The following is a 22,567-nucleotide window of genomic DNA, read 5'->3' on the forward strand; positions in this document are numbered from 1 at the left end:
CCTGTATGACCTCCCTACAATGCCTGGGCATGCTCCTGATGAGGTGGCGGATGGTCTCCTGAGGGATCTCCTCCCAGACCTGGACTAAAGCATCCGCCAACTCCTGGACAGTCTGTGGTGCAACGTGGCGTTGGTGGATGGAGCGAGACATGATGTCCCAGATGTGCTCAATTGGATTCAGGTCTGGGGAACGGGCGGGCCAGTCCATAGCATCAATGCCATCCTCTTGCAGGAACTGCTGACACACTCCAGCCACATGAGGTCTAGCATTGTCTTGCATTAGGAGGAACCCAGGGCCAACCGCACCAGCATATGGTCTCACAAGGGGTCTGAGGATCTCATCTCGGTACCTAATGGCAGTCAGGCTACCTCTGGCGAGCACATGGAGGGCTGTGCGGCCCCCCAAAGAAATGCCACCCCACACCATGACTGACTCACCGCCAAACTGGTCATGCTGGAGGATGTTGCAGGCAGCAGAACGTTCTCCACGGCGTATCCAGACTCTGTCACGTCTGTCACGTGCTCAGTGTGAACCTGCTTTCATCTGTGAAGAGCAATTGGCGCCAGTGGTGAATTTGCCAATCTTGGTGTTCTCTGGCAAATGCCAAACGTCCTGCAGGGTGTTGGGCTGTAAGCACAACCCCCACCTGTGGACTTCGGGCCCTCATACCACCCTCATGGAGTCTGTTTCTGACCGTTTGAGCAGACACATGCACATTTGTGGCCTGCTGGAGGTCATTTTGCAGGGCTCTGGCAGTGCTCCTCCTGCTCCTCCTTGCACAAAGGCGGAGGTAGCGGTCCTGCTGCTGGGTTGTTGCCCTCCTACGGCCTCCTCCATGTCTCCTGATGTACTGGTCTGTCTCCTGGTAGCGCCTCCATGCTCTGGACACTACGCTGACAGACACAGCAAACCTTCTTGCCACAGCTCGCATTGATGTGCCATCCTGGATGAGCTGCACTACCTGAGCCACTTGTGTGGGTTGTAGACTCAGTCTCATGCTACCACTAGAGTGAAAGCACCGCCAGCATTCAAAAGTGACCAAAACATCAGCCAGGAAGCATAGGAACTGAGAAGTGGTCTGTGGTCACCACCTGCAGAACCACTCCTTTATTGGGGGTGTCTTGCTAATTGCCTATAATTTCCACCTGTTGTCTATTCCATTTACACAACAGCATGTGAAATTTATTGTCAATCCGTGTTGCTTCCTAAGTGGACAGTTTGATTTCACAGAAGTGTGATTGACTTGGAGTTACATTGTGTTATTTAAGTGTTCCCTTTATTATTTTTTTGAGTAGTGTATATCAGTTTCCCTGACATCTGGACCTTGTCTGGAATATCATAATGTTTGTCTTTTTAAGATTGACTGTCACTGCCCAGGTCTGATAGAACTGTTTCAGATTATCTAAATGTTGCTGTAGCCCCTCTTTTGTGGAGGACAGCAGTAACCGGATCATCTGCATACAGGAGGCATTTCATTTCTGTGTAGTTAACAGTGAGACTGGGGGCTGTTGACACATCAGGTTAGTTAAACAACTACTCTAAAACATATAGTTACAGAACAAACTACAGACAATTCCATGGCTGCAGACTTCCAGCTTTTTCTATCCTGTTGGAAAGGAAAAAGGGTATCCATTAACACAGCCTGCCAACACAAGGGGCTTCTCTGTTCCTTCTGACCGAATGTTGACCAATCACAGTGACACATGGACAAGAAATGCTGTGTTCTCTCTATACCCTCTACTTCCTGTTTGAGTCAAATGGAGTTCATCTGTATTGTTCCAATGTTACATTTTTTTTGTAGCAAGGAAGACAGTAAAATACACATGGAACTTTCAAAAACATATAACCTGCCTCCCTGCCTAAAGAAAGTTTAAATAAAAAATACGCTGCATCCTAGTTTTCCTAGAATGCAGGTACAAAAACCCTTCCACATTTTGGTACTGTGGAACAAGCTTATGTTTACATGCATGTGTGCATGGGGGTACATGTACCTACGTGTATAGGTCACTGTACGTGTTCATGCATTCGAGCATGAGTCAATGTTTGCATGCTTAAGTGTCTGTGTTTGGGTGTGCGCATATTTGTTTGTGTTAACAATGGAAGGCAGGACTTACCCATGCAGCATCAGTGCCGCAACCCAATTTTCACCCTTTTGTTGCGGCAGGGGATGTGTTTGTGTGTGCGTGTATTCAGGGGAAGTAGGCCATGCTAGTGAATGGTGGCAGTGTCCATCCTTTGATGTCAGTTCTTGTTCACATCCCTCACGCCTGATTGGCCAGCTCCAAACACTGCTCTGTCCACTCAACCCAGGCATTGCCAACTGAGCAGACCACATCATTTCATCATGGATAATTGGTTGATATTTGGTTGAGACCTTGATCAATGAGATTACAACCAATTTTCCCCTTATCTCAAATACAACCAAAAGTTGGATTAAATAATATGTTATCACTATGCTTTTAATCATCTCAAAGCACAACCAAATTCCAATGGAAAAACAAGTTCAGATTTTTTATTTAGTTTTTACTCAATGTCTATGACTGCACTTTCAACCATTTAAAAGCACAGCAAAGTTCAAATTGGAATACAATGTCAGATATTTAGTTTATTTATACAACATATTAATGTGTACAACATATTAATTAATTACCACTGTGTGTCACGTCCTGACCAGTAAAGGGGTTATTTGTTCTTGTAGTTTGGTCAGGATGTGGAATGGGGTATTTGTTTTATGTGGTTCAGGGTGTGTTTGTGTATGTGTTCATGTAGAGGGGGTATTTTATTTATATGGTTCGGGGTGGTTATGTTTATGTAGAGGGGTATTTGATTTATTAGTCCAGGGTTTTGGTTATTGTTCTATGTTAGTTTAGTTCCATGTTCAGTCTAGTTATTTGTATTTCTATGTTTAGTTAATTGGTGTTGGGGCCTTCAGTTGGAGGCAGCTGTCTATCGTTGCCTCTGATTGAAGGTCCTATAAATAGCTATGTGTTTTGTCATGGGATTTTGTGGGAGATTGTTGCTGTGTATAGCTTTGTGTCTTACCGGCCTGTTCTTTGTTGTCGTGTTTTTTTGTATACGTTTTTGGTTTTCCTTCTTTGTCCACTAATAAAAGAAGATGAGTATACATTTTCCCACTGCGTCTTGGTCTAAACCCTACGACACCCGTGACACTGTGCTTCATTTAATAGCAGAACTACTTGACCTGGATTGCAGTTGAGATTACATAAAAAATACAATGTGCAAGTGTTCAACGCCGTTCAAGATTCTGAGCAGATTATTACAGAAATTGTGAAGATCTCCACAGACCTGTGATGACCTATGCATGATATCCTGAGTCTGCACACTTTATATGATTACATAAGAAGGCATTTATAGTTACACTAACCTCCAAATATTGCCATGGATGTGTTATTCAGTTTAAGGTGGATGTTACTTTAGTTTGTAAAATAGTCTGGGTAGCCATTTGATTAGATGTTTAAGAGTCTTATGGCTTGGGGGTAGAAGCTGTTTAGAAGCCTCTTGGACCTAGACTTGGTGCTCCGGTACCACTTGCCATGCGGTAGCAGAGAGAACATTCTATGACTAGGTTGGCTGGAGTTTTTGACAATTTCTAGGACCTTCCTCTGACACCATCTGGTGTAGAGGTCCTGGATGGCAGGAAGCTTGGCCCCAGTGATGTACTGGGCCGTATACACTACCCGCTGTAGTGGCTTCCGGTCAGAGGCCGAGCAGTTGCCATACCAGGCACTGATGCAACCAGCCAGGATGCTCTCGATGGTGCAGCTGTAGAACCTTTTGAGGATCTGAGGACCAATACCAAATCTTTTCAGTCTTCTGAGGGGGAATAGGTTTTGTCGTGCCCTCTTCATTGTGTTTGGTCGTTAATGCAACCAAATATCAACATTCTGACGAGGATTTATCTTCTGCTTGGATAGTTGCATCAGTGCCACTGATTTATTCTGGCTTTAATCCCAGTTTGTCTACAAATTAATAATTGACATGTTGGCTACCCTTCAGGGGTACGCGCAATGCCGTCGGGGGTACGCCAAAATTTTGGGGATTTTCTCAAACGGTATATTTATATTCTCCAACGGGGCTATACATTTGGGTGAGTTTTTTCCCCTCACCTGAGTAGCCTCGTTTCACTGCCAAAAATAAAATTAAACCATCTAGTGTTCAGCGAAATAACAACTCAATGTCAAATACAGGTAGCCTAGTCAAATAATTAACATCACATGATATGCCCAAAGTAAACTGCCTGTTGCTCAGGCCCTGAAGCCAGGATATGCATATAATTGGTACCATTGGAAAGAAAACACTTTGAAGTTAGTAGAAATGTTACAATTATGTAGGACAATATAACACAATAGATACAGTAGGAGAAAATCCAAAGAAAAACCAACCAGAATTCTTTTTTTTTGAGACCATCATCTTAGAAATGCAAGAGTATTTTCATATTGAAAATTAGCTCTCTGGATGCAATTCCTATGGCTTCCACAGGGTGTCTATATACAAAGTTTCAGGCTTGTAACTTCAAAATTGAATAAGAAATAACAGTTTTAGAAGAGGGACACAGTCTTGGAAATTCGTGTTTGCGCGCACCATAAAGACATTACACATCACCTGCTAAAATTGGTTTCCTATTGAACATTTTTTCCGTAAGAAACATTTTCAGATTCCTTTCTTTGCAAGTTGAATGAGTTGATTACTCAAATTGATGGCGCCAACTTAACTGACTTTTTGGGATATAAAGAAGGATTGTATCTAACAAAAAACACTACATGTTATAGCTAAGACCCTTTGGATGACAAATCAGAGGAAGATTTTCAAAAAGTAAGTGAATATTTCATCGTTATATGTGAATGTATGAAACCTGTGCCGGTGGAAAAATATTTAGATGTGGGGTGCCGTCCTCAAAATCGCATAGCATGTTTTCACTGTAATAGCTACTGTAAATCGGGCAGTGCAGTTAGATTAACAAGAATTCAAGCTTTCAGACGATATAAGATACTTATATGTACCTAAATGTATAAAATCCATAATTATTTTGACTATTTATTTGAATTGCGCACCCTCCAGTTTCACCGGAAGCTAGCGGGACTCCTATCCCTAAGTGTGTCTTGGATTCTAAATAAATCACAGACAGTGTCACCAGCATAACACCTCCTCCTCCATTTTTCACGGTGGGAACCACACATGCAGAGATCATCTGTCCACCTACTCTGCGTCTCACAAGGACACAGTGGTTTGAACAAAACATTTCAAATTTGGACTCAGACCAAAGGACATAGTGAGAGTGTGATAAAGAGCAGAGTCTCCTGTCTGCCTGAAGTCTCAGTGTAGCTTTGCTGGTTCAGTCAGATATAGTCTGGTATCTATATGGTCTATACCAATAATATTAGGTGAGGATATGTATACTCTATATGGCGGGGATACCCCCAGACTTTGACAGTCGTGCGTGTGTGTTCGCACAGGGTTGGGTAGTAATGGTTTACATGTAACTGTAACGAATACTCAGGGAGAAAAGGTGTAGATTCACACGCAGAGCGCGGCAGATGTTTATTAAGCCTTTGCAGAAGGCAGGAATCATAGGCAGGCAATGGTCAAACACAGGTAGGCAGTCAAAAACAAACAATACCTCACAACCATACAAACAGAAAGAACTGAAGTGAATAGGGAGCTGATGAAACCAGGTGAGAAACGAACACATGTGAAATCAATGAACAAAATGAAAGGCTACGTTCCAGAACACAAAGAAACAGGGCTACGTTCCAGAACAAAGAAACAGGGCTACGTTCCAGAACACAAAGAAACAGGGCTACGTTCCAGAACACAAAGAAACAGGGCTACGTTCCAGAACACACAGAAACAGGGCTACGTTCCAGAACACACAGAAACAGGGCTACGTTCCAGAACACAAAGAAACAGGGCTACGTTCAAGAACACAAAGAAACAGGGCTACGTTCCAGAACACAAAGAACACAGGGCTACGTTCCAGAACACAAAGAAACAGGGCTACGTTCCAGAACACAAAGAAACAGGGCTACGTTCCAGAACACAAAGAAACAGGGCTACGTTCCAGAACACAAAGAAACAGGGCTACGTTCAAAAACACAAAGAAACAGGGCTACTTTCAAGAACACAAAGAAAAAGAACACAAGGTTGACTAAGAAAAGAAAAGCAGAACCTTACAGTAACGGGGATTATATAATCAAATTACAAATATGAAGTAGCTGTAATCAGCCTTTAAAATATGTAATTGGATTACAGTTACACTTGTGACTCATCACCTGGATTCGGTCACCACCAGAATGAGGATTACCAACACAGACTGACCAGCTCAAATAGACAAAAGCCTTTTCTATATGGCAGACCAATCCAAACTAACCTCTCGGCATGTCCAGCCCACTCATTATCTCAGCCAATTGTCACGACTCCCGCCGAAGTCGACCCCTCTCCTTGTTCGGGTGGTGTTCGGCGGTCGACGTCACCGGCTTACTAGTTGCCACCGATCGATGTTTCACTGTTCGTTTGGTTTTGTCTTTATTGTGTACACCTGTTTTGAGTTTCCCTAATTATGTTCATTATTTAAACCTCTACATTTCCTGTTTGTCTTGTCGGTGATTGTTTGTCTGTTTAGTGTTGTTGGAGGTGTTTTCTCCAGACTATGTATTTTTTAAGAGAAGATGGATTTAATAATTTTAGTAAACACGTTTTGGTTTACCTTCATCCCTGTGTCCTGCGCCTGACTCCTCCACTTCTCTAAGAAGATCCGTTACACCAATCATGGTTAGTGGGGAAGGTTGCTGACTTTTTCTGTGGTTTAACCAACAAGGGTCGTAATTTAACAATTGTATTCGTATTTACAGATGACATACAAGTTTGTTATTAATCACGTGTGCCAGGATTGAGTTAGGAAGTGATTAGGAAGTGGAGAAGAGGCTAATCATTCTTCAATTATTTCCTATGTCTAATCAGTATGGGCCCAGCAATCAGGAAAGTGGCCTAGAGTACCAAGCTCACCGAGTTCGACAGACTGTGTTGTTACCAGGTCTTAGTATGTTAGACAACCAATAGGAATTGTGTCTGCGATTTTTAATTCTAATAAATAGTTCATACGGAGTTCGCAGAGTGAGAAACACACCTTCATATTGTTGTTGTTTCGTACGGGATTGTTTGGAAATATACTGCTCAAAAAAAGAAAGGGAACACTTAAACAACACATCCTAGATCTGAATGAATGAAATAATCTTATTAAATACTTTTTTCTTTACATAGTTGAATGTGAGGACAACAAAATCACACAAAAATAATCAATGGAAATTCAATTTATCAACCCATGAAGGTCTGGATTTGGAGTCGCACTCAAAATTAAAGTGGAAAACCACACTACAGGCTGATCCAACTTTGTAGTAATGTCCTTAAAACAAGTTAAAATGAGGCTCAGTAGTGTGTGTGGCCTCCACGTGCCTGTATGACCACCCTACAACGCCTGGGCATGCTCCTGATGAGGTGGTGGATGGTCTCCTGAGGGATCTCCTCCCAGACCTGGACTAAAGCATCCGCCAACTCCTGGACAGTCTGTGGTGCAATGTGGCGTTGGTGGATGGAGACATGATGTCCCAGATGTGCTCAGTTGGATTCAGGTCTGGGGAACAGGCGGGCCAGTCCATAGCATCAATTTCTTTCTCTTGCAGGAACTGCTGACACACTCCAGCCAGACGAGGTCTAGCATTGTCTTGCATTAGGAGGAACCCAGGGCCAACCGCACCAGCATATGGTCTCACAAGGGGTCTGAGGATCTCATCTCGGTACCTAATGGCAGTCAGGCTACCTCTGGTGAGCACATGGAGGGCTGTGTGGCCCCCCAAAGAAATGCCACCCCACACCATGACTGACCCACCGCCAAACTGGTCATGCTGGAGGATGTTGCAGGGAGCAGAACGTTCTCCACGGCGTCTCCAGACTCTGTCACGTCTGTCACGTGCTCAGTGTGAACCTGCTTTCATCTGTGAAGAGCACAGGGCGCCAGTGGCGAATTTGCCAATCTTGGTGTTCTCTGGCAAATGCCAAACGTCCTGCATGGTGTTGGGCTGTAAGCACAACCCCCACCTGTGGACGTCAGGCCGTCATACCACCCTCATGGAGTCTATTTCTGACCGTTTGAGCAGACACATGCACATTTGTGGCCTGCTGGAGGTCATTTTGCAGGGCTCTGGCAGTGCTCCTCCTTGCACAAAGGCGGAGGTAGCGGTCCTGCTGCTGGATTGTTGCCCTCCTACGGCCTCCTCCACGTCTCCAGATGTACTGGCCGGTCTCCTGGTAGCGCCTCCATGCTCTGGACACTACGCTGACAGACACAGCAAACCTTCTTGCCACAGCTCGCATTGATGTGCCATCCTGGATGAGCTGCACTACCTGAGCCACTTGTGTGGGTTGTAGACTCCGTCTCATGCTACCAGTAGAATGAAAGCACCGCCAGCATTCAAAAGTGACCAAAACATCAGCCAGGAAGCATAGGAACAGAGAAGTGGTCTGTGGTCACCACCTGCAGAACCACTCCTTTATTGGGGGTCGTTACAGAATCACCGACCTGAAATGGAGTCAGCAGGAGCAGCCAGTTCTCCTAATCAGCTAGAGGAGCACGTTCAGCAGCAGGCTAAAATGATCCAGGATCTACTGACGGCCATGGAGGGCGAGCTTTATTTTTTTGAGCAGTGTATTTACTGTGTTGATAACGCATGGGCTATTTGGTTTATATGAAAATAATTACTTGTCAAAGGCATGTAGGCACAATTATTGTCATGGTTGTCTTAGGAAGGAGCGGACCAAAGTGCAGCGTGTGTGTCGTTTCACATTTTATTTTCATTGTGAAACTATGCAATACATACACAATAAACTGAACGAACAAAAACAACAAACCGTGACACAGAGGTGAAACATACACTACTCAAAAACAATCTCCCACAAACCCAGGTGGGAAAAAAAACCTACTTAAGTATGATCTCCAATTAGAGACAACGAGGACCAGCTGCCTCTAATTGGAGATCATCCCAAACAAAACCCAACATAGAAATACAAAACTAGAACATAATAGAAAATCTAAACTAGAAAAAAAACCTGTCACGCCCTGACCTACTCTACCATAGAAAATAACAGCTTTCTATGGTCAGGACGTGACAATTATTTACGGTGTGTATATGGGAGTAGCTTAGTTTACAATAATAACGTCATCGGATGTGCTAGTATATTTACTGTATTGCTGAATACAATTGTCAATTAAAATATACAAACATGGTGATATAGGATATTTAGGCCTAGTCTATATTTTAGATTTGAACTACCCCTACACCCATGCCCTTGTTACCTGAGGGGACATTCACACCCACACTGAATTTACTGTGTGTATGTGGGAGAAGCCTAGTCTACAAAAATAACGTCATTGGATGTGTTTTGTTATTTATTTCATTGATCAATGAAACTATAATTGGGAATGGGTAGGCTACTTCACTCAGTGATAACATTATTGTTGAATGCATTGTTATTTACTGTGTGTATACAGGAGAAGCCTACTCTACAATAATGGTTTCACTGGATGTGCTATTATTATTTATTTTATTGATTAACGAAATTGAACATTTTAAAGGTTTTAATATACACACGGTGGTATAGGATATATGTTACATTGTAATGCACTTCCCCTACTGTCACGGTTGTCGTCGGTGAAGGAGGACCAAAACGCAGCAGGCATGCGGTTGTTCATTTTGAACATTTATTAAATCAAAACGAACACTCCAAAACGAAACGAACTATAGACAGTCTGGCAAGGCACAAGGCTAAACTCAGAACAATCTCCCACAAGTGACAAACACAAACACACCCTCATATATGGGACTCTCAATCAAAGGCAAAAGGGAAAACACCTGCCTTCAATTGAGAATCCCAATCCCAATTAACCAACCATAGAAACCCACTTACTAGACTACACAGAAATACATAAACATAAACCAAAAACCCGGAAATAGTAAATCAAACACCCTTTTACCAAAACACCACCCTGAACCACATAAAACAAATACCCTCTGCCACGTCCTGACCAAACTACAATACCAATTAACCCTTATACTGGCCAGGACGTGACAGTACCCCCCCCCCCCCTTAAAGGTGCTAACCCCGGAAGCACCTTAACAAAAATAACCCCCAAACAACAACAAAATAAAAATTCCCCCCTACTAAAGGGAGGGTGGCTGCCGTCAACGACGGCACTGTGCTACACCCCCCCTCCCCAACCCACCTATATCTGGAGGTGGCTCCGGCTCTGGCCGTTCCAGGCAGTCGGGGCAGTCTGGCAGCTCGGGGCAGTCTGGCAGCTCGGGGCAGTCTGGCAGCTCCTGACTAGTGGGTGGCTCTGGCGACTCTTCACTGACGGGCGGCTCTGGTGACTGTTGACTGGCGGGCAGCTCTGGTGACTGTTGACTGGCGAGGCTGGGTTTACGCACTTGAAGCCTGGTGCGTGGTGCTGGAACTGGGCGTACCAGATTGGGAACACGCACCTCCAGGCTAGTGCGGGGAGCGGGAACAGGACGAGTCGGACTGGGCTCACGCACCACTGGCTTGGTGCGGGGAGCAGGAACGGGCCAGACAGGACTGTGAACACGTACTGGTGACCTGAAGCGTGGAGCCGGTTTAGCCACTCGTCCTGGCTGGATGCCCATCCTAGCACGGCATGTGCTGGGCATGTCCACCGGACGCACCGGGCTGTGCGGGCGCACTGGCGACACAGCGCGCAACTCCGCATACCATGGCTCCTCCTCCAGATCTTCCCTCTGCAGGTCCTCAATCAACTGTCTCATCTTCGTCTCCTCCTCCGCCGTCATCCCCCACAAGAGCAGTGGTCTGGGCTCTTCCTCTGCCCTTCCGGACCACCCCATTAGCCCCCCCCAAAAAAAATTCTTGGGGGTGTCTTCCGGGCCTCCTTGACCGCCGCCTGCGACTCCGTCCACCGGCTGGCTTTACCTCCTCGACCTGGGAATCCTTCCGCCAGGGTCCTTTCCCCGACTTGATCTCCTCCCAGGTCCAGAACTCCTTCCCCTCGCGAGCCCATCTCTCGCGCTCCTTTCTCTGCTGCTTGGTCCATTGTTGGTGGGAGATTCTGTCACGGTTGTCGTCGGTGAAGGAGGACCAAAACGCAGCAGGCATGCGGTTGTTCATTTTGAACATTTATTAAATCAAAACGAACACTCCAAAACAACAAAACGAAACGAACTATAGACAGTCTGGCAAGGCACAAGGCTAAACTCAGAACATTTTACATTTTTACATTTACATTTTAGTCATTTAGCAGACGCTCTTATCCAGAGCGACTTACAGTAGTGAATGCATACATTTCATACATATCATACTTTTTTTTTTTTCCTGTGCTGGCCCCCCGTGGGAATCGAACCCACAACCCTGGTGTTGTAAACACCATGCTCTACCAACTGAGCTACAGGGGAGGCTTGAACAATCTCCCACAAGTGACAAACACACCCTCATATATGGGGCTCTCAATCAAAGGCAAAACACCTGCCTTCAATTGAGAATCCCAATCCCAATTAACCAACCATAGAAACACACTTACTAGACTACACATAGAAATACATAAACATAGACCATAAACCAAAAACCCGGAAATACTAAATTAAACACCCTTTTACCAAAACACCACCCTGAACCACATAAAACAAATACCCTCTGCCACGTCCTGACCAAACTACAATACCAATTAACCCTTATACTGGCCAGGACGTGACACCTACACCCATGTCATTGTGTATGGGGGGGGTAGGATAATGTTTTTTACTGTCTGTAAACATTCACACATTGAATGGGTGTAGGGGTAGTGTATTACAATGTAGATAGGCTACTTCGTTCAGTGGTTCGCTTTGTGAGCATGGTAATGAAGGCTTTTAAGCTTTTGGAATGCAGCAATGTAGAACTAATTTCTACATCTTTTTTTCATTTAGTCAAGAAGATGCGGATGAGTCAGAGCAACCAACCACCTTCACTTCAGCTTTTCTACCCACCACCCCCTCCTCCTCAAGCAACCACCTTCACTTCAGCTTTTCTACCCACCACCCCCACCTCCTCAAGCAACCACCTTCACTTCAGCTTTTCTACCCACCACCCCCACCTCCTCAAGCAACCAGGTTGAGGTCGGGTGATTGTGGAAGCCAGGTCATCTGATGCAGCACTCCATCACCCTGCTTCTTGTTCAAATGGCCCTAACACAGCCTGGGGTGTGTTTTGGGGTCATTGTCCTGTTAAAAAACAAATGATAGACCCACTACGTGCAAACCAGATGGGATGGCGTATCGCTGCTGAATGCTGTGGTAGCCATGTTGGTTAAGTGTAAATAAATCACAGACAGTGTCACCAGCAAAGCACGCCCACACCGTCACACCTCCTCCTCCATGCTTCATGGTGGGAAGCAAACATACAGAGATCATCCGTTCACCTATTCTGCACCTTACAAAGACAAGGCGGTTGGAACCAAAAATCCAAAATTTGGACTCATCAAACAAAAAGGACAGTTTTCCACCGGCCTTATGTCCATTGCTCGCGTTTCTTGGCCCAATCAAGTCTCTTCTTCTTATTGGTGTCATTTACTAGTGGTTTCTTTGCAGCAATTTGACTGTCATTTCTCTTTTCTTGTTTGAGCTGTTATTACCATAATATGGACTTGGTATTTTACCAAATAGGGCTATCTTCTGTATACCAACCCTACCTTGTTAGAACACAACTGATTGGCTGAAACACATTAAGAATGAAAGAAATTCCACAAATTAATTTTTAACTCGACATACCTGTTTGGGGTAGGGGGCAGTATTTTCCCGGACGGATAAAAAAATGTACCCGATTTAATCTGGTTACTACTCCTGCCCAGAAATATACATATCATTAGTAGATTTGGATAGAAAACACTCTGAAGTTTCTAAAACTGTTTGAATGGTGTCTGTGAGTATAACAGAACTCATATGGCAGGCCAAAACCTGAGAAGATTCTATACAGGAAGTGCCCTGTCTGACAATTTGTTCTCCTTCTAGGGCATCTCTAAGGCTTCCATTGGCTCTCAGAAGGCACCAGAAAGTGTAATGGGGTGTCTGCAGTCTCTGGGCGAAGTACAGCAGCTCTGTTTGTGAGTGGTCAGCCTGGGAACAGTGACACTGAGTAGCGCATTCAGGAGAATTCTCCATTTTTTTCTTTCAGCCTTTGAATGAATACATCGTCGCCCGGTTGGAATATTATCGCTATTTTATGAGAAAAATCGCATAAAAATTGATTTTAAACAGCGTTTGACATGCTTTGAAGTACGGTAATGGAATATTTTGAATTTTTTTGTCACGAAATGTGCTCGCGCTTCACCCTTCGGATACTGACCAGAACACACAAACAAAACGGAGGTATTTGAATATAACTATGGATTATTTGGAACCAAAACAACATTTGTTGTTGAAGTAGAAGTTGTAACACTTGCTGCTGATAGTTGACACAACAACTACGATTAAGGGGCAGGGCAATTTGTGATCTTTCCTGTTTTGGTAATCAGTGCCTGTATTGGAAGGGGAGTGGTTTCACCTGTCATAGAAAATCAGCAATTAGTGCCGGGAAATGTGTTCTTGACCTCTACTAGGCAATCAACAGTAAGTGTTAGTACTTCAGTCTCCCCTGTTTTTTCAGCGGAAGCCGCGTCAGCTGTGTTCTCGTCGCTGAAACGAAGACCGTCACCGAAACAATTATGGTTCTAACAAAATGTTCTGCCAAGTTACTCTCGCTTGAGTAATTCGGCAGGACAACTCATACTCTCACTTCAGTATCTTACTTAGTTATTTTCAGATTATCTAATTTTGCTCTTTTGTACCTTTGACAACTATGTATGTGTTTTTTTCTCCTTGTTCGCTCCTCTTGGGTTTTACAGAAAATCCCGTGGCTGCAACCATTCTAATTTTGTGTACTTTTCCCCCTCCCTCACATGTCCATCTCCTCATTTGAATTCCATGCTGTCATTGTACATTTTTACTTGTCCACTCTCCATGTGTCATTAGAGTTCATCAACCTTGATATGGTAATTTTCTGACGACGGCTCACCACTCATCGCACTGGCAACTTCAACCTCTCAATGTCTGCCTTCTTTCTACATCTTTCTTTCCACTCCTTTTGTCTTTTGACCTCACCCTTTCCCAGTCCCCTCCCACTCACAAGGCAGGCAATGCGCTTGACCTCATCTTTACTATATGCTGGTCGCCTACTAATCTCACTGCAATCCCCCTCCAGGTCTCTGATCACTGTTTTGTATCCATTTGTCTCCCTTTCCTCCAACCCTATCCACTCAGCCCCTACCCAGATGGCCATGAGCCGTCACAATCTTCACTCTCTCTCCCACTATTCTCTCCTCTTCTATCCTATTATCTCTCCCTTCTGCTAAATCCTTCTCCATCCTGTCAGAAGATGATTCTGCATCTTCGACCCTATTCTCCTTCCTTTCCGCATCCCATGACTCTCACTGTCCCCTTTCCTCCCGACCAGCTCATCCCTCTTCTGCTCCGTGGCTGAGTGACTCATTGCGAGCTCACAGAACAGGGCTGCGGGCAGCTGAGTAAAAATGGAGGAAAACTAAGCTTGTACAGGGCCTCTCATCCTTTCAGTCCCTCCTCTTTACCTTCTCTTCCTAAACCTAGGAAACGCTTTGCCACCTTCTCCTCCCTGCCACCTCCTCCTCCTCCTCCCCCACCTTCCTCCCTCTCTGAGGACAACTTTGTCAACCACTTTAAAAAGGTTGCTCCTCATTCACTCCTCATTCACACATCCACACCTCATTTACAAATCCTATTGAGTCCACTGGTCCCACTCACACAGAAGTACCCTATGCCTTGACCTCTTTCTCTCCAGATAAAATCCTTTGACTAGTTAGTTGCAACCGCCCAACAATATCATCCCCTCCTCCCTTCTCCAAACCATCTCTGAAGACCTCCCATTCCTAACTTCTCTCATTGACCACTGACTTCAAAATAGCCAGTCGCTCCCTCCACAAAAAAAACACTAAAAAACTACAGACTGCTATCCTTTTTTATTTTCTTTCCAAAACACTTAAGCGTTCTCTTTCTGACCAACTCTCTCATTATTACTGTCAGAACGATCTTCTTGACCCAAACCAGTCAGGCTTCAAGACGGGTCATTCAACCAAGACTGCTCTCCTCTGTGTCACGGATGCTCTCTACACTGCCAAAGCTGACTCTCTCTCCTCTGTTCTTATTCTCCTTGACCTATACACTGCCTTCAACACTGTGAACCATCAGATCCTCCTCTCCACTCTTTCAGGGCTGAGCGTGTCAGGCTCTGCCCACTTTTGGATTGCATCCTACCTGGTAGGCCGCTCCTACCAGCTGACATGGAGAGTCTCTGTGTCTGTAAGATGTGCTCTCACTACTGGTGTCCCCCAGTGCTCGGTTCTAGGCCCTATCCTCTTCTCGCTATACACTGTCACTTGGCTCCATCATATCCTCACATGGTCTCTCCTATTATTGCTATGCGGATGACACTAAACTACTTTTCTTCTTCCCCCCTTCTGACATCCAGGTGGTCGACACACATCTATGTGTGCCTGGCAGATATCTCAGCTTGGATGTCGTCCCACCACCTCAAGATCAACCTCGACAAGACGGAGATGCTCTTCCAACCTGGGAAGGCCTGCCCGCTCCAAGACCTCTCCATCATGGTTGACAACTCCATGGTGTCCCGTGCCCAGAGTGCAAAGAAACTTGGTGTGACCCTGGACAACACCTTATCGTTGTCTGCAAACATCAAAGCAGTGACCCGCTCCTGCAGGTTCATGCTCTACAACCTCTGTAGAGTACGACCCTTCCTCACACAGGAAACGTTGGAGGCACTTATCATCTCCCGTCTGGACCACTGTAACTCGCAGTTGGCTGGGCTTCCCACTTGTGCCATCAAACCCCTGAAACTTATCCAGAACGCTGCAGCCGCCTGGTGTTCAACCTTCCCACGTTCTTCCATGTTTTTCCCCACTCCACTGGCTTCCAGTCGAAGCTCACATCCACTACAATACCATGGTACTTGCCTACGGAGCAGCAAGAGGACCTGCCCCTCCCTACCTGCAGGATATGCTCAAACTCTACACCCCAACCCGAGTACTCCATTCTGCCACCTCTGGTGTCTTGGCCCTCCCACCCCTACAGGAGGGCAGCTCCCACCCAGTCAAGGCTCCTCTGTCCTGGTACTGTAATGGTGGAACCGTCCCCCTGAATCTAGGACAGCAGAGTCCCTGCCCATCTTCCAAAAAGGTCTGACACCCTACCTCATCAAAGAGTATCCTTAAATAATCCCACAGCACCCCCCCTCCTTTCGTGAACTAACAGTAACACTCACATTTCACTTAATATTATTAATATAATAAATGTTTTGTTGTTCTTTATTTTTGTAAGTTATTTTCACTGACTATTTTTTTACTTTTTTATGTTTAGTTGAGTAAGGACAGATTAAATAACATTGACACTTTGCAATTCACAACAGGTATTTGCATTGCACCATAACAATTTCGCTTGCGCTAATTTACAGTACCCGTCTCTAGATAGACAGTAACATCATTAAAAATCTTCAAAAAATAAAAACCCAAAATAAATGAATACATACACATACTGGTTGTCACACGTATGTTTTCTCTATTTGGTTAGGTCAGGGTGTGGGGTGGGCATTCTATACATTCTATTTCTTTGTTTTGGCGGAGTATGGTTTCCAATCAGAGGCAGCTGTCTATCGTTGTCTCTGATTGGGAATCATACTTAGGCAGCCTTTTTCCCACCTGTGTTTGTGGGTAGTTGTTTTCTGTTTTGTATTTTGTACCTGACGGAGCTGTTGGCTTTTCATTTTGTTCGAGTGTTTCTTTGTTTAATAAATCATGAGCATGTACCACGCTGCGCTTTGGTCCCCTTCTCCCGACTAACACCGCTACAACTGTACATACACATATACAATATATGTATGTTTGTATTTTTAAAGACTTATTTCTCTAGAACCTCCCTCATACTTGCAAATACACATTTATTAAACTGCAACATTTGTCACCTTCATCAGGCTTGTACTTTGACACAAATTCCCTCTACTAGATTAACGCATTGTGAAACACAACTACTTTTAACTTCTGCATTCACTGCATCCTGTTCCCAGTTCCCTACGTAACATGAACATCATCTAAACTTGAGTGAAATTCAAAAAGGAGGATAGAAAGAGAAAAGCTGGAAACACATTTTTGACTTGAATTGATTCAGCACATAGAAAGCGTTACTCAGTGTAAAGCTACTACACACAAGCAATCTGCCTGTGACTAGAAACAGTGGCGTGTTAGACAATGCTCAACGAACAGAAGTGTATATGCAAAATTAGAAAAGTGCGTATTGTGTGCATATCAGGTGGGCAATAGTATTATTAGACCAGCATTGCAGTAATCTAACAGCACATCATTTTTTTAATCAGTTTTACCTGTCCTTAGACAGAGCATTGGGTTCAGACTCTAAAGCTAGTTTAGTCACTTATATGTCATTACTCAAGTCCTCGTAGCCAATTGTTTCTCATCCCGTGTCAACCCAATCCGTGCACCATTTTGTTACAACGACTTGGTGGAACAGAATGTCATGTTGGTAGCACTGTGTTATTTCCTTTAAATCTCCTGTAACTTCCGTCTTCATAATATTCATAACTTCAGGACACTATAAAACGGTACTTTCCTCAAAGCAGTGTGTGGTGAAGCCCTACTTGAGACAGACATATCTTATCATGCCGGAGATGGGTTTTAGATATTTGTGTGTGTATGAGTGTGTGTTTGTCTGCGTGTGGCCATTAAGACATCATCTCTCAGCTCCCTGACCCGGAACCTCCGGGACAGCAAGTCGTGGGGAGGTGACTCATTACAGCCTCCCTTATCTCACCTAGCCAACATTACATACTTGAGACACACACACGTGCACACAGACATGCACATAAGTACACGCACAAACAGCAATCATTTACATTCTTATTTTTATTTCACCTTTTTAACCAGGTAGGCAAGTTCTCATTTACAATTGCGACCTGGCCAAGATAAAGCAAAGCAGTTCGACACATACAACAACACAGAGTAAAACAAACATACAGTCAATAATACAGAAGAAAAATAAACCTATATATACAATGTGAGCAAATGAGGTGAGATAAGGGAGGTAAAGGCAAAAAGGGCCATGCTGGCAAAGTAAATACAATATAGCAAGTAAAACACTGGAATGGTAGATTTGTAGTGGAGAAAGTGCAAAGTAGAAATAGAAATAATGGGGTGCAGAGGAGCAAAATAAATATATACAGTAGGGGAAGAGATAGTTGATTGGCCTAAATTATAGATGGGCTATGTACAGGTGCAGTAATCTGTGAGCTGCTCTGACAGCTGGTGCTTAAAGCTAGTGAGGGAGATAAGTGTTTCCAGTTTCAGAGATTTTTGTAGTTCGTTCCAGTCATTGGCAGCAGAGAACTGGAAGGAGAGACGGCCAAAGGAGGAATTGGCTTTTGGGGTGACCAGAGAGATATACCTGCTGGAGGGCGTGCTACAGATGGGTGCTGCTATGGTGACCAGTGAGTAGATATAAGGGGGGACTTTACCAAGCAGGGTCTTGTAGATGACCTGGAGCCAGTGGGTTTGGCGACGAGTATGAAGAAAGGGCCAGCCAACGAGAGCGTACAGGTCAAAGTGGTGGGTAGTATATGGGGCTTTGGTGACAAAATGGATGGCACTGTGATAGACTGCATGCAGTTTATTGAGTAGGGTATTGGAGGCTATTTTGTAAACGACATCGCAGAAGTCGAGGATCGGTAGGATGGTCAGTTTTACAAGGGTATGTTTGGCAGCATGAGTGAAGGATGCTTTGTTGCGAAATAGGAAGCCAATTCTAGATTTAACTTTGGATTGGAGATGTTTGATGTGAGTCTGGAAGGAAAGCTTACAGTCTAACCAGACACGTAGGTATTTGTAGTTGTCCACATATTCTAAGTCAGAACCGTCCAGAGTAGTGATGCTGGACAGGCGGGCAGATGCAGGCAGCGATCGGTTGAAGAGCATGCATTTAATTTTACTTGTATTTTAGAGCAGCTGGAGGCCATGGAAAAAGAGTTGTATGGCATTGAAGCTCATCTGTAGGGTTAACACAGTGTCCAAAGAAGGGCCTGAAGTATACAGAATGGTGTCTTCTGCGTAGAGGTGGATCAGATACTCACCAGCAGCAAGAGTGACATCAATGTATACAGAGAAGAGAGTTGGCCCAAGAATTGAACCCTGTGGCTCCCCCATAGAGACTGCCAGAGGCCCGGACAACAGGCCATCCAATTTGACACATTGAACTCCATCAACAAGTAGTTTGTGAAAAAGGCGTGGCAATCATTTGAGAAACCAAGGCTATTGAGTCTGCCGATGAGGATGTGGTGATTGACAGAGTCAAAAGCCTTGGCCAGGTCAATGAATATGGCAGCACAGTATTGTTTCTTATCGATGGCGGTTACGATATCGTTTAGGACCTTGAGCGTGGCTGAAGTGCACCATGACCAGCTCTAAAACCAGATTGCATAGCGGAGAGGGTGCGGTGGGATTCGAAATGGTCGGTAATCTGTTTGTTGACTTGGCTTTCGAAGACCTTAGAAAGGCAGGGTAGGATAGATATAGGTCTGTAGCATTTTGGGTGTAGAGTGTCCCCCCCCTTTGAAGAGGGGGATGACCGCAGCTGCTTTCCAATCTTTGGGAATCTCAGACGACACGAAAGAGAGGTTGAACTGGCTAGTAATAGGGGTTGCAACAATTTTGGCAGATCATTTTAGAAAGAAATGGTCCAGATTGTCTAGCCCAGCTGATTTGTAGTGGTCCATATTTTGCAGCTCTTTCAGAACATTAGCTGACTGGATTTGGGAGAAGGAGAAATGGAGAAGGCTTGGGCGAGTAGCTGTGGGGGGTGCAGTGCTGTTAACCGCGGTAGGGGTAGCCAGGTGGAAAGCATGGCCAGCCATATAAAATGCCTTTTGAAATTCTCAATTATAGTGGATTTATCGGGGGTGACAGAGTTTCCTATCCTCAGTGCAGTGGGCAGCTGGGAGGAAGTGTTCTTTGAGTTTGTGTTGCAGGAAGCAAATATCTGCTTGAAAAAGCTAGCCTTGGCTTTTCTAACTGCCTATGTATATTGGTTTCTAACTTCCCTGAAAAGTTGCATATCACGGGGGCTGTTCGATGCTAATGCAGAACGCCACAGGATGTTTTTGTGTTGGTTAAGGGCAGTCAGGTCTGGAGAGAACCAAGGGCTATATCTTTTCCTGGTTCTAAATTTCTTGAATGGGGCATGATTATTTAAGATGGTGAGGAAGGCATTTAAAAAAAATAACCAGGCATCTTCTACTGACGGGATGAGGTCAATATCATTCCAGGTCGATTAGAAAGGCTTGCTCGCTGAAGTGTTTAGGGACCGTTTGACAGTGATGAGTGGAGGTCGTTTGACCACTGACCCATTATGGATGCAGGCAATGAGGCAGTGATCGCTGAGATCTTGGTTGAAAACAGCAGAGGTGTATTTAGAGGGCAAGTTGGTTAAATGATATCTATGAGGGTGCCTGTGTGTATGGCTTTGGGGTGGTACCTGGTAGGTTCATTGATAATTTGTGTGAGATTGAGGGCATCAAGCTGAGATTGTAGGATGGCTGGGGTGTTAACTTCTTGAGGCTACCTGGGACGTTAGCGTTCCCCCCGTGGCGCACCCTATCAACAGCAGGTGCATTTCAAGAGCGGCAAATTTGAAACCAAATAAATGTACAAATTCAAATTTCTCAAACATACAACTAACTTACAGCCTTTGAAAGATAAACATCTTCTTAATCTAACCACGTTTACCGATTTCAAAAAGGTTTTACGGGGAAAGCATAAAGTTAGGTTATGTTAGGAGAGTACATTGACAATAGCGGTGTGCAATGCATTGTCGATTCAAAGACAGGCTTCACCAAAACCATACAATCAGCTAAAATTATGCACTAACCTTTTACAATCTCCATCAGATGACACTCCTAGGACATTATGTTAGACAATGCATGCATTTTTAGTTCTATCAAGTTCATATTTATATCTAAAAACAGTGTTTTACTATGGCGTTGATGTTCAGGAAATCGTTTCCCTCCAATACCGGCAGTCAAGTCATGACAACAAAATAATTAATTAATATTAGAAAACATTGCTAAAATATTATATTGTCATTCAAAGAATTATAGATTTACATCTCTTGAACGCAATGGACTTGCCAGATTTAAAATTAACCTTACTGGGAAATCACACTTTGCAATAATCTGAGCACTGCGCCAGAAAAATACGCATCGCGATACAGACTAACCGCCATGTTGGAGGAATCTAAAATCTAAAATACTATATAAATAATCCATTACCTTTGATTCTCTTCATCAGATGTCACTTCCAAAGAGTCCCAGGTCCATAACGAATGTAGTTTTGTTCAAAAAAGCTCATCATTTATGTCGAAAAACCTCCGTGTTGTAGCGCATGATCTAAGCCAGCCGGACTTCACTTCACTTCAAGAACGGAAAAAATATATTTCCGTTCGTTCAAACATGTCAAACGTTGTATCGCATAAATCATTAGGGCCTTTTTTAACCAGAACATGAATAAAATTCAAGGCGGACCATTGGGTTTTCTTTTAAAACGTTTCGGAATGAGAGTACCCACCATCAAATCGCGCGCCAGATGTCTAATGGACCATCACGTTCCATGGCTCTTATTCGGTCAGATCTCACTGTAGAACACTCAAAACACTTTGTAAAGGCTGGGGACATCTTGTGGAAGCAATATGAAGTGCCAGAATATTCCTCACCCCCTTTGTTTTTCAATGGCATAGGCTCAAAGTCAATTCAACACATCAGGTATCCACTTCCTGTCAGAATCTGTCTCAGGGTTTTGCCTGCCAAATGAGTTCTGTTATACTCACAGACACCATTCAAACAGTTTTAGAAACTTTGGAGTGGTTTCTATCCAAAGCTAATAATTATATGCATATTCTAGTTTCTGGGCAGGAGTAATAATCAGATTAAATCGGGTACGTTTTTTATCCGGCTGTCACATTCTTCGTCGTGTTGAGGAACGGAGGACCAAAATGCAGCGGGATTATGGACACTCATGTTTTATTACTGACAAAAACAAGAGTAAAGCATCCACTTAACAAACAAAACAATAAATGATACTCACGACACGAAACAGTTTTGTAGGCTCACAAACGCAGTGCAAAAACAATCTCCCACAAAAGACACATACAAACACACCCTAATATATGGGACTCTCAATCAAAGGCAAATGGACAACACCTCCCTTCAATTGAGAGTCCCAACCCCAATTGACCACACATAGACATACAACAGCTAGATCAATCATAGACATACATCACAAGGAACAGTGCCCAAAAAACCCCGGAATACACAAATCAAATCCCCTACAACAAACACACCACCCCGAATACC

This window comes from Salmo trutta, chromosome 31, assembly GCF_901001165.1.
Source record: "Salmo trutta chromosome 31, fSalTru1.1, whole genome shotgun sequence".
NCBI lineage: Eukaryota > Metazoa > Chordata > Actinopteri > Salmoniformes > Salmonidae > Salmo > Salmo trutta.